The sequence below is a fragment of the Acomys minous genome, assembly GCF_964271855.1.
Source record: "Acomys minous genome assembly, chromosome: 3".
Classification (NCBI taxonomy): Eukaryota; Metazoa; Chordata; class Mammalia; order Rodentia; family Muridae; genus Acomys; species Acomys minous.
The window spans coordinates 47,320,154-47,334,206 of record NC_140485.1 but is presented as its reverse complement, the minus strand read 5'-3'; positions in this window follow the sequence as shown (position 1 = coordinate 47,334,206).

Sequence of the window (14,053 nt, the reverse complement as noted above, 5' to 3'; positions counted from 1 at the left end):
TTCAATCACTTTCACCCTCTCCTTCATGCCTGCAGTTCCTCTCAGAGGCCCCATGTCACCCTCCAGTTCCATGTGCTCTTATAAGACACCAATACTCAAACTTAAGTGCATGTTCTCATAAACAAAAGCTGGACAGATCTTAAAACAAAAGTTCTTCTATGCTTAAATGGCCTAACCTGTCTTTCAAGACTAAAGAACTGATGACAGCACTGTTGTTACCAATTTATTTACAAGTGATATAAGTGAACTCAACCACTGTTTTCCCAAGTCTCCATTACTACCTCTGCTACTGGCCACACAGCACACTACATTTATAATGTGTATGTTTTAGGTTTAATGGCCAGTAATGTCTAAAAACACATTTCTTAAGTTTTAATCTCTAACTTTTGATATGTTTAAGTCATACATTCTTAATTACAAATCTTTTTGCCCTAGGCATATATTTTAAATGAAAATTAATTTATTTGTTTACAAAAAGAAACATTAAAGATGTACGATTTTATATTAGACATTTTATACATCATTTGCAAAACCTTTTCAGCATTCTTTATTCTTGCACTTTGCCTTCACACCCAGAAAAATAAATATATAAAATGTGATGCACAATATGTGGCCTAAAAATATATTTCAGGTCTTGAATTACTTCAGTGTCCTATTTATAGAAAAAAAGTGCAACTGAACATTTACAAAATCAAGGAAAAATACAGTAAGAGTACACAAATATTTTCTTATTTTCATCTAATTGGTCAAAGTGTGAGTCTATGGAGACAAACAATTTAGGTCTAGATAGATTTTTTTAAGTTGATAAAGATGAGATATGACAGACATGGATTTACATTCATAGTATTAGATGCACCAAGATAGGAAAAATGTTCTCTTCAAGGTTGCAAATACAAATAGCCAAAACACTGTAAATGGAACATTTACAAAAGTCCGGATTATTTTGTGGTTCTTCTTGCTGTAGGTAGTTTATTGTATATATGTTTAACAATGTGAGTGTACATGTAAAAAAAGAAAAATAATATAAAATATCTTATAACAACTCTCAATGAAAAGAAACATCCATGTGCCAAGAAAACAACCGATTCCCAGCCAAGCCCCCTTAAGAGAAATGAGGCATCATTGTCTTTTTAAGGCTTCTCCCTGCTGATTTGGGTTGAATAATACCTTTGTAGGTGACCAAATAAATTTGGGAGAAATGGTTATGCCATCTAGATATAGCATTTTTGGTACAGTTATTAAATGTTGAGAAATTCCAGGCTTAATAGAAGTCCTGGTTGGGACAGTCTGAAATGCTGGACCAATTGGGGCCAGAAGCTTTCTTTGAAGTTGTCCTGTGAGTTGTCTTGCTCTGATGATGAACAGCAACTAAAGTACTTGAGTGTGGAGCATAAAGGATGCAGGATGTCAGCATCCAGCATACTGAGAGGAATGGATCCTGTTAGATCTGGTCCAGCGTCAGTGCTCAGCTCTTTTGTTCTGAAAATATCTAATTTCTCATAAGCGTTACACAGTCCTAACACTATAAAAGTATGAGCTGTGCAGGACACACAGACCAATTAAAAATGATTCTCTGCTCTTTGCATGAGCAGAAGAAAGACATCTGCAAATAATCACTCATACCCTGGGAAGAATGGCATCTAACATAAGTCACAGGGATTCTGTAAGCAACAAGAATTGTCTATGAGTAGACATTTATGTCTCAGCCAGTCTCAGAGCTAGTTCCATGTAGTAGGATTAGTAATATAAGTTACCTGCTTGTTCTGCAGTTTGAATTCATGTAAGTACAGACTGACTTGAGTTAGGAGTTTCTCTTTCATCTAGGTCTGTTTCATTTTGACCGTTTTCTTTTTTAATGTATATTTTATTCAATAGAACCTATCCGCACTACATCCCTGCTGCCCTTCCCCCTTTACTATGCTCCCATTCTCACCCTCCCTCCTCTGCCCGTTCCCCTCCCCCAGACTTCCAACAAGGGTCCCTCCAGCCCCTAATATACTGGCGACAGTATATTAGGTCTCATCAGGATAGCCTGTGTCCTCCCTCATCTGTGTGCCTGCTAGGCATCCTTGCCTAGGTGCAAAGACCAAATGGTGGCCACCAGAGTGCATGTCAGGGGTTCAACTGCAGTTCACCACCTCCCTGTGGGGAATTGGCAGCCCATCAGTTACATCATCTGAGCAGGGGGTCTTGATTCTCTGCATGCACTGACCTTGGTTGGTGCATCAGTCTGTACAGGCCCCCTGTGTCCAGATCCATAGGCCCAGATGGCCCCCGTGGGGCTCCTGCTCCCTCCTGGATCATCCATTCCCCGAACTCTTGCATACATTTCACAGTTCTCCCAGAGTTCTGCTGCATGTCGCATGCATCGCCTATCAAACTCCCTTGATGATTCTTTACAGACTTTGAAATATCAATTCTCAGCTTCCTATGGAAAAAAAAACAAAAACAAAAAACAAAACAAAACAAAACAAAAAACAAAACCCCCGAATAGCTAAAATATTCCTGTACAATAAAAGATCTCAAGCTGTAGTATAGAGCAACAGTAATAAAACCAGCATGGTACTGGCATAGAATAGGCTAGCTGATCAGTAGAATTGAACTGAAGTCCTAGAAATGAACCCACATACCTATGGACACTTGATTTTTGACAAAGAAGCCAAATCTACACAATGGAAGAAAGGCAGCATCTTCAACAAAGGAGGCTCACCCAACTGGATGGCAACACGTAGAAAAATGCAAATAAAAGCTTTTTTAATCTTTCGGGGTTCACACTTAGATAGATTGAGAGGTAAAATGGCTAAGAGGAAAAAAACACCAAAAGTGTTTGACAGAATAACCTGTGAGTTGAGTATGAAGAAGACGAGTCATTGCGTTCCCCAAAATCAATGCTTTCCAAAAGCAAACAAACAAACAAAACAAAACAAAACAAAACAAAAAAAGCTTTTATCATCATCATTACTTAAAATGAAATCTAAAGATTTTGTTGTTAGAATATAAGCAACAAAAGTATTTTTTGTCTGTCCTAGTCAGTATTAAAGATGTTCATTACCAGATGCTTGAAACATTTCAGTAATGCCCAAATAAATGAGTGTTTTCAAAGTTTAATGTGTAAATATGATATTTTATGATTATTTGAAATTTACTGAAAGTATTACATATAATATTAGCAGTAGATGAAGTTAAGATTTTATTCTATCATATTACAACAAGGTAGATAAACTCTCAGGGAGCAACTGTGATAAGCAGAGGTAAAGTGACTTTAGTTTTTCATTTTCAAGTTTTTAGAATGCGTTGTTTGCAGCTTGTAGAAGAGCTAAAAGAAATTTTAATCAAGAGAATCATTGTGTGTTAGCCTTTGTTACTAACATTGCAATCACTTTTCTCTGTGTTTGGCTTTCGTTCTAATTAGCACCCACTAGAATTAGTCCTAGGATTTTAAAAAGACTTGGAATCTTGGGTGTTAGGATGTTTGAAAATGATTTTTGAACGAACTAAGAGCCTTTCAGCTTTTTAAACAGTACGTTACTGGAACACAAGACTCTTGAACACTTTAAAACAGTTGCCTATAATGAACATAGAAACTTATATTTAGGTAGAATTCTTGTGAAACTGAGGCAAACACTAAACTACCTTCATCACATGATATCTTAGTTTAAGATAAATGAAATAAAAGATTGTTTTCATCTCTGTATATGTTTATTGCTAATAATGGGAGGCCAGTGAGCTGGCTCTTGTATTAAAAATAACTGATGCTCAAGTGAGGTGACCTCAATTCAATAAAAACTGACTCCAGGAAATTGTCTTTTGACTTCTACACAGGGGATCTGGTACACACAGACACACAGACACACACACACACACACACACACACACACACACACACACACACACGCAATAATATTAAATTAACATACAACTAGTAAATACCATCATGAACTGAACATGAACAGTCTTGGACAGCCAATTGAAAAATTTTCATATATGCATAGACCATGAATTAAGTCATTTATGAGTTATTTGATAGAAATATGCAGCATGTAGAGAGCAATGCTCTTAATCTCTAATCCATTAAACTTTCAGTTGTTTACTTTGGTCCCATCAGGTGATAGCGTGCTGGAGAGCTTTTATTTCTTGTTACTATGCTGTATATTTGTCTTGTTATTTGACACCTGGAGTATATGAGTAAGTGAAAAATGGGCCATTATTCTCACCAAATCTTTCCACCTTTTCATTATTCTGTTTTGTACTTTCTTTCTGCATGACCTAAGTTTTATTGAAATTCTTTCTACATGGCTATTCTATATTTTTTCTACTAATAATATATTTTAAAGCTTACTCTTGAGCATAAGCATAAAGGTTGAAATGCACAGCAGTGAAGGAGAAACTAAAAATCCTGTTAGTGTATAAATGGTTAGGCATTGGGTAAACTAGAGATAGTTCAAAAATAAAAAAAGAAATCCGCAAGATTACAATAATGTAGTAAATGGATAACACTTCATTTTTATTTTATTGGAATTTTCTACATTGGTATAAAATTCACCTGACATATATCTTTGTGTTGGCCCATACGAAAGAAGTGAAAAAAATCACCCCAAAACCGAAAGCTGGGTAGTGTTGACACATGCCTTTAGTCCCAATGTTTAGAAGGCTCAAAAAATAGCACTACCACCACCACCACCACCAACAACAACAAATCTAACAAATGAAAAAGAAAAAAGTAAGAAACAAATGACAAAAACATATTAAAATCACTTTATGGAATTACTTCAAAGAAAAATGTAAGTTTACTTAAATCTCAACTGTTTATATAAGTAGCATATGAATAATACTTATATAAAGAACATAAATGTATGAATCCTGGACTATAGTTCAATTGGAAGCATATTTACCTAGCATTCACAAAGTCCCGGGTTCCATTTCTACCATAATATAAAGCCTGAACTCCAGGAGTGGAAGAACAAGTAGAAAATTCTTAAATCAAGATAATCAATAATATTTGTGTAGTAGGTTTGAGATTTTTTTGAGCTACATGAGAAATCCAACAACTCTGTGTTGGGGAGAGTGTTCAATTTGTTTACAAATAGATTTAAATCAAGAAAGATGGTGCTGTGGATGCATTATTTTAGGTGCTTCAACCAAAGAAAACTCCAGATAACTCCAAGTGTATTGTTTCTACAATGGCCACTGAACAAAGTGACTGTAAAGAAAGCTTCTCAGAAAAGTAGATAATGGAACCTACTGGAAGATATACATTATTAGTCTTAATATAAAATGGAAAGTTACAGTCAAAATTGCCAGAATGTAGTCATAAATTCTTGACATATACAAGTAAATACATAATAACCAAAGAAAGTAGACGCCTCTTGGCACAGTCAGAAAACATGTTCTTACCTTATAGGCAATCAACTGAGAAGTAGAGGAGTGGTTTCCTTCTAATGCCAAATGGCTATAACTTTACTTGAGCTATTTATTATATTTTATTTTTATTGAATGTGTATTGAATCATGTTCATCACTTCATACAATCAATGAGTATCAATAAGTAAAATTCATAGATTCAGCAATAATTTCTAACTCTGAGTTTGAATATTTTTATTTATGTCTGAAAAATTTCTACATTCCTACAATTTTTTCATATGTATCTATCATCACCTCTGTTCAACTCTACCTAGTATCCACTACTCTATATTTTTCCATTTTTATACCTTCCACTTTGTAAAAAATTATTATTATTATTTAGTCACGTAACATCCTGATTGTTATCTCCCTCCATCTTCCTGTCCCCTACACCTCTGTTGCTGGGGTGAGGGATGGGCTCCTTCCCCACTGTGTGATCACATTCTCTCAGGTCTCATCAGGGTAGAGCCTGCATCCCTTTCCTCTGTGTACCGCCATGGCTGCCCCGCCAAGAGTCAATGTCAAATTGCAGGCACCAGAGTTCATGTCAGAGGCAGTCCCCTCTCACCTCCCTCCCCATACAGATGAAGCATGGGCTGTCTATCAGCTATTTCTGAACAGGGGGTCTAGGTAATCTGCATGCATTGCGCTTGGGTGGTGTATCAGTTTTGCAAGCCTCCCTGGGTCCAGATCTGCTGGCCTTGGTCATCTCCCTGTGGAGTTCATGACCACTCTTTGTCTTCCATCCCCAACATCTCTTCCAAACTAATATCAGCTCTGCTCCCAAGGTCTGGTTGCAAGTCCCAATATCTGTCTTGAAACCCCGCTGGGTAGAGTCTCTCAGAGGACTTCTATGTTGGTCTAATTTCCACTGATAAGTGAGTATATGCCATTCCTGTCTTTCTGGGTCTGGGTTAACTCACTCTGGATGATCTTTCTAGTCCCATACATTTGCCTGCAAATATTAAGATTTCCTTATTTTTGATGGTTGAATAGTATTCCATTGTGATAATGTACCAGAGATTTTTTTATCCATTCTTATGTTAAATGACATCTGGCTTGTTTCCAGATTCTGGTTATTATGAATAAAGCTGCTATGAACATAGTTTAGCAAATGTCCTTGCTGTATGCTGAAGTATCCTCAGGTTTATGCCCAGGAGTGGTAGAACTTGTTTTGGTATTCGAGCAAATGAGATATTTGTTATATTAAGTCATTATGGTATTTTTACATCAAGAACACATCACAAAGCTAAAAAAAATTTAGTGTAGCAGTTGATGAAAAATTACCAATTTTGAATTGATCTTCTTGTTGCTGAATCTGATAGAAATGAACATGTCTATTTAATCCTTTAGTAGCATTGAAAGTAATAATTTCTAAAATGCCTAAATAGTCATGTCTAATTTTAATTGAAGGAAAGAATAATCATCATATACATATTTTATTCTACATTACAATTACATAACTTGATTCTGGTATTTTGACATCATTTTCAACTCCTGGACATCCTCTTTTACCTTCTGTGTATATTGTCATTTTCGTATAACATGGTTTATTTTCTGAAAAACAGTTTTTAGAAATTATCTTCTTTTATAAATACAAAATAAAATAAAATTCCAAAGTTGCATCAAAATTGAACTTGTGTTCAATATATTTTTCAAATCCTCAAAAGCTTTATCGCATTAGGTTGTGGAAGACAATTCTGGACATAAAATTATAATGAGACTGCACCTGTGTAATTCTTCTTCTGTTTACATAAGCTTTTCAAGGCTACTTTCAAGATACAAGGTAGTTTGACATGTGATGTAGGACAGATAGAGAATGACATGTTCTTTTTATATGTGGCAACTTTCTTTTCTTAAAGTTCTAAAGACTTTGGAAAGTCAAGGTCAAAGCTAATTTGGTTAAAATTATAGAATGTAGCTTTCATTAAGTCTTAACTTTTTATGTATATTATCATTTTACAAGAGGGACCAATAGCTATTGACAATTATGCAGGCAAAATGCTTTTGTTTATGAGTGAGATACTTATCAAAAGACACTAAACATTTGTTTTATGAGGTAAGCATGGCTATCAAGCTAACATTAATAAGGAATACGCATATAAGTATCTTTTTTTTTCAGCACTCATATAAACAATGCCTAATTTCTTTCCACCCATGGGTCTGATTTGTCAGCATTCTCTTCATTATCTCTCTTTACTATTTTTTCAAATAGTTTATTTAGCAAAGCTCTTTAACGGCATTTATATAACTCTGAGGAGGAAAATATATTCAGAAGTCATTTGTTTAATCTTTATTCAGTCTCAACAATAAGCAAAAAATTCAGATGTTTTGGCAAAAATTGATAATTATTCAGGCAACAATATAAATTGAATTTATTTAAAGTTGCAATTTACATCAAGATTCTCGCTCTCATATGGAGTGCAAATGTTGTTTTTTATGTTCTTGAATCCTATTCTTGTATTCATAACACTGTTCTTAACTAAATTTCAGAAAGTTCTGAAGGTGGCAGAGTTTATGAAATTGCATTATCAAAATGTTAATATTCATGGGATGAAAAAAGAACCTCCTCATGGAGATGGCTTCAAATGGCAAACCAGCCACTGGCCAAAATGTCCTCGTTTCTGCCACAGAACTCTGCCTAAAAATGGGCAAGCTTGGATGCAGGGAGACTCTGACAAACAGGGGAAGCAAGTTCCCAATAGTTCCTGCCTCACAAATATGTCTGTTAGGTATATAGGACTAAAATGCCGAAGACGATGCTCCAATGTTTTAGAGAGTTTAGGGTGACTGTCTAAGCAGCAAACCGTCTCTGTCATTTTCTAATTTTAGAAGCTGCTAAGTTTTACCTCCTGTTTACTCAGATAATTATATTTATTCCTTCTCAAGTCTCTAATGGGGTTGAAGACCAGATAGTAAAGTTAAAAATTAAACTTATTTGTTTAAGAGTTGTGTTGCTTTTAGACATTACATATATATATATATATGTATATATATATATATATATATGTTTTAAGTATATAAAGATGAGATATGATAGATATTGATTTACATTCAGAATCACAGATGTACCAAGTTTGGAAAGATATTTTCTCCAAATTTACCAAATACAAATAACCAAAACACTATGAATGTAACATTTTTCTAATTCCTGTCTCACTGTACTTCTTATTGTATATAGTTTATAGTACATATGTGTATAATAATATAAATGTATGTTTAAAAGTAAAAATAATAAAAATGTTAATCAAAAATAAATAAAGACGAAAATTTAAAAAAAGAAAAAAAGAAAGATTAAAAAAAGAGACAAGAAGCAAGAGATCCAAACAGATTCTTAGACACACAGCCAAACTCTCTGGTGGAGCACAGGAAGTCTTATGCAAGAGGTAGGGAACAGAGGGACCTAGTCAGGTGCTCCACAAGGAGACAACAAATCCAGGCAAAGGAGGTGGGTGCTGCAGAGAGTGTTGCACCAACCAAGGACCATGCATGTTGTGGACCTGGACCTTCTGCTGAGATGTCAGCACAGTCTCCTTGTGGGTCTCATAATATGGGAAATAGAGACTACTTCTGAATGGACTCTGGCCCCTACATGTTGATCACATCTCCCTGGTGGGGAAGTCTTGCCAGGCCACAGAGGAAAAGGACACATGCAGTCCAGATGAGACTTGATAGGCCGAGGTCAGATGTTAGAGGAGGAGGGTTCCCCTTTCTGAGTATTAAGGGAGTGAGCAAGAGGGTACGAGGGACGGACGGAGGGTAGGATGAGGAAGCGACAAGGGAGGGTGCTACATTCAGTATGTAAAGTGAGCAAATTAAAAGTAAAAAGAAAAAATTTAAAAAGAAAAATATATTACTCTAGCGAAGGACACATATAGGAAATGATTATACTTCTGTTTTCATGCAAAGCAAAATGCTGGAATTTTTAAAAAATTCCTCGGTTATAGAAATTAAACCCTAGTGAATAAGAAATTACTCTATCACTTATCTAAAACCTCAAGCATTTTGCCTCCCAAACGCTAGTACATGATACTAACAGATTAGTACTTAGGTGGAGAAAAAAACATTCTCATATTTATTTTGTTCATGTATTAAAGATAATTGTATCATTTCCATAAATTTTGTATTCTATACCATAACAAATACACTTTTAGAAATCATTGAGAAATATTTGTTTCTAAATTATTTTCATCATTATCCATTATTACCTAAGCCCAAGACATGCGGATTCCCAATGTTAATTTTATGATTAAGTGAAATACCATTTCTCTACATTATATATTTATCTTCTATATTATTTGGTCAGTTTTGAAAAATTCACATTATATGGAAATTCCTTTATCAACCACAAATTTAAAATGCATCATAAAATATTATGATTAAAACAATTCCAGCCATAAAAATACATTTATTTGGTACTTTCAGCATTCCTACCTTGTTACTGAGAGTATTAATACACAAGGAAATGTTCTATACATTTGTTCTTTTAAAAATAAGATGAATATAGTGTTTGTATATATAAATCATACAACTCACAGATTAAAGAAGTATTGTCAGTTCCTAGGCACCTTTATATGACACAGTGAGTTACAATCTACCTTAGGCATACAAGCCTTTCTCAAACAAAGCAAAACAGTAAATATACAGGTTTTAAAACAAGACACATCACACATCACTCATTTCTTCATAAAAATATCGTTAATCTGAAATAAGAAATCAGTTATGTATATGTTACTAAGCTATGACTAGCTCTAGCTTTTTTCCCAAAATAAATTGTATTGTCACCAGCTCCTAAAAACATGCACATAAACATAAGAACATATATATAACTTAGGGCCTGATATTTTACTTTAATAAACTTCTGCTTTGAAGATTTAAAAAAAGGATAAGTGGGGCTGGAGAGAGATGGCTCAGTGGTTAAGAGCACTGTCTGCTCTTCCAAAGGTCCTGAGTTCAATTCCCAGCAACCACATGGTGGCTCACAACCATCTATAATGAGATCTGGTGCCCTCTTCTGGCCTGCAGTTATAGATGCAGGCAACACATTGCATATATAATAAATAAATACATCTCTTTTTAAAAACAATAAAAAATAAAAATAAATAAAAAAGAATAAGTATATTTGAAAATGGCAGCTTTTATAGGTTGATTTTAGCAACAAACAAAAACTTTTTTCTCTTTTTTTTCTATAGCTTTTCAACCATATGCATCATTCACAAACTTTTACATTATAAAGATGTGAAAAGTTGAAGGTGTTTAGTCTGTGTACCATGTTTTAGAGAGGGACATGTGACAACATATTTACAAGAATAATTAGTGGGCATTATCCCTAGATGATAACAGCTATCTCACCTTTATTAAGGAGGTAAAAAGTTATAAAGTAATCACTGTCTTAAATTTGATACAACTATATTATTAAATACTGTATGTTTGAGCAAAAACCTTACCTCTGTGGCATATACCCATAGTGTCAAAAAATACAGCCGTTAGGAAAATACTCATATACTTGATTTTGTGAAGTATGTTAATAATGACATTAATTCCAAGTTGATATGTGACTTATTATGATAGAGGACAGGAGTCACATTGAAACAATTGATAAGGGTAGTATGCTTTAGAATCAGAAGGTTTTAGCAAATACTTTTAAAAATACTTATTTATATTTTTACATATATAAATGAACTACATATAACAAGGAGAACCACAAAAAAATCAGGAATTATATTATTGTTATATTCACAGTGTTTTGGTCATTTGTATTTGGCAAACTTGAAGAAAACACCCTTCCTATCTTGGTGAGGCTAAAATTCTGAATGAAAATCAGTATCTAACATATATCATCTCTATCAATTTAAAACATCGACCTACACCTAAAAACATCTCAACCCTTAAAAACTAAGCTTAACTGTAGAACTAAACTATCTAGTATTCAACTCCATCAGAGATTTGAGAAGGAATAAATAAAATAAATTACCTGAGTAAACAGGAAGTGTATGCTAGCATCTTCCAAATTTACAAAATGACATTTCACTGCCTGAAAAGGAACCCAAAACTCTTTGTAATGTTGAAGCATCATCTGCAACCTTCTGACATACATATTTGTGAGGCAGGAACTATTGAGAACTTGCTTCACCTGTCTTGGCAGAGTTTGCCTGCATCTAAGCTTGCCCATTTTTAGGTAGAATTCTGTCTGTGGCAGAAATGAGGATATTTTGCCCAGTGACATGTTTGCCACATTTGAAGCCATCTCCAAAAGGAGGTTCTTTGATGCTGATTATCTTCTTTGATGTAGGCATTGCCAGGAATTAACCTGTCTTTTGTCAATAAACTTTAAAGTAGTAAAAATATCTGCAAATATAATATTCTGTAAGTCTCTGTGGTTTTTAAAGACATTATCTAGCTATGCTACCTTATCTATGTATAGAATCATATATATATATATATGTTAATCCTATGATGTATATTCTTATAATATAAATAAACTAGTAATTGGCATGACCATTATTTAGTCAACTAACAATTAAGTTGTATAATTGTTATACTTAACTAGCCTGCAAAAGCACTTTCAATATACTGGAGGTAAACTTTATATTCTAGTAGAATTATATGTGTACAATACCTCACATTAGAGTAGAAATATCTATAATGTGTGTTAAGATAATCTTAAATTTGAATTTTATACCAATGTATCAAAATTAAATTTGTTTTGCATCAATATACAAAATTCTATAACAATGAATTAAAAATAACCTTGTGAGTAAAAGTTGGGGTGTAGGTTCAATAGTTTACTTTTTTCTTATTATCCCTACATATTACTATATTTCCCTTTCTTTCATTTCGACCCCTGTCTCCAAATCTAAGAAAGAAAGATAAAGGAAAAGAGAAACATCCCCAAGGCCAACCTCATTTTCTCTCTGAACAAGACCAATAATAACTTATAACCAACTCCCTATGAAAAGAAGCATCTATAGTCAAGAATGCAACAAAGACCTTTCCAACCCTCCTTAAGGTAAATGGGACATCGTTCTCCTAAGGTTTCTTCTGGATGATTTGCAATGAATAAAACTTTTGTATCAGCCCAAATAAAATTGGGGACATTGGTTCAACAGGCTAGGAATAGCATTTGTGGTCCAGTTTCTAAATTTTGAGGCTTAGTAGAAGTCCTGTGTTGGACAGTCTGAAATGCTGGACCAATCAGAAGCTTTCTTAAAAGCTGCCCTGGGAGCTGTCCTGTTCTGATGAGGAACAACAGTTGAAGTACTTGGTGCTGGAAAATGGAGGGTGCAGGATGTCAGAGTCCCGCTTGCTATGAAGAATGAATCCTGTAAGGTCTGACCCAGTGTCAATGTCTGGTTCTTTGGTTCTGAAAACATATAATTTCTTACAAGCATTAAACAGTCATAACATTATAAAAGTATGAGGTATGTGAGAAGCACAGGACAATTAAATCCTCTGCTCTTCATATGAGCAGAACAACCATTTATTTTTATTTCACATGAATAACATGAAATATTTTAAAAGCACAAGAGAATTTGGGAACAAATCAATAAATTCAGCATGTTGTTCCATACCCGAAGAGTGGGAAGACACTTTGCTAAATCTATAAAAAGACACCAACAATTCTCTATGTAGGAGAACCAGAAACTACAAAGACAACTTTAGTTCAGGGCTGAATTTCTTTAAGCAGAGAAACCCTCTGCGTAATAAAGGAGCTTGCTGTAGGAATCTTTGGATTAGTCAATAGACCCAAAGCACCAGTGGAGAAACAATAAGTGAAAAATTGATACAAGTAGCTGTTTTACCTGTGGCTTTTTTCAAATGTAAATAAGACAATCTCACAAAGAGGATGAAAGGCATATCCATTGCAGAATTCCCTTTTAACAGCTAAAAGCTCTAAATTACCTAAATGTTCACTAATTGGAGAATGATTATATAAATAATGGGTGAGTTGTAAAAGAGAAAGACATTAAGCAGATATTCTGAATCATGTATAAAAAGTAATGACAGAAACAACCATGTAATTTATGAAACAACTACAATATCACACAACAATGTGTGTTATGAAACAACAGAGTTACATATATGTATACATATATTTGGAAGAATATTGAAATTTTCACTAAAATGAAGTCACTGCCCTATACCTTTTTACTGTAAAGATCAGGTTTTACTTGTATTTTGATTTGTTTTGTTTTTTGTTTTACTTATTTCTTCTACTTTCAAATTCCTTTCACTAAGGAAACTACTAATTTCAAAGCAGATAAACATAAATAAGTAAATAAGTAAATAATATTATATTATATTAAAATTTTGTCTGCATGTAAGTTAACCATTTATCCTACAATAGCTTCAGACATGCTACTGTAAGAGAAAATAAGAAATAAACATGCAAAACAACCTAGACTCCTTACTTTTGTAACTGAATATGTACATGGCCATAGTTTGTATTAATCAGTACTATATGCTAACTGTTCTATATTCATCCAGCCACAATAACTGTATCACCAGCTAACTTCATTTCTAAAGAATATTACACATTCTAATGCTTTTATGTAGACAGTTCATTGTATCAACTTCAGCAGATTAGGAATAGATTTTAGGTCCTGTCCTTAAAAGAACTATCATTTATGTGCCTCCTGTAGTTGTTCATGTAT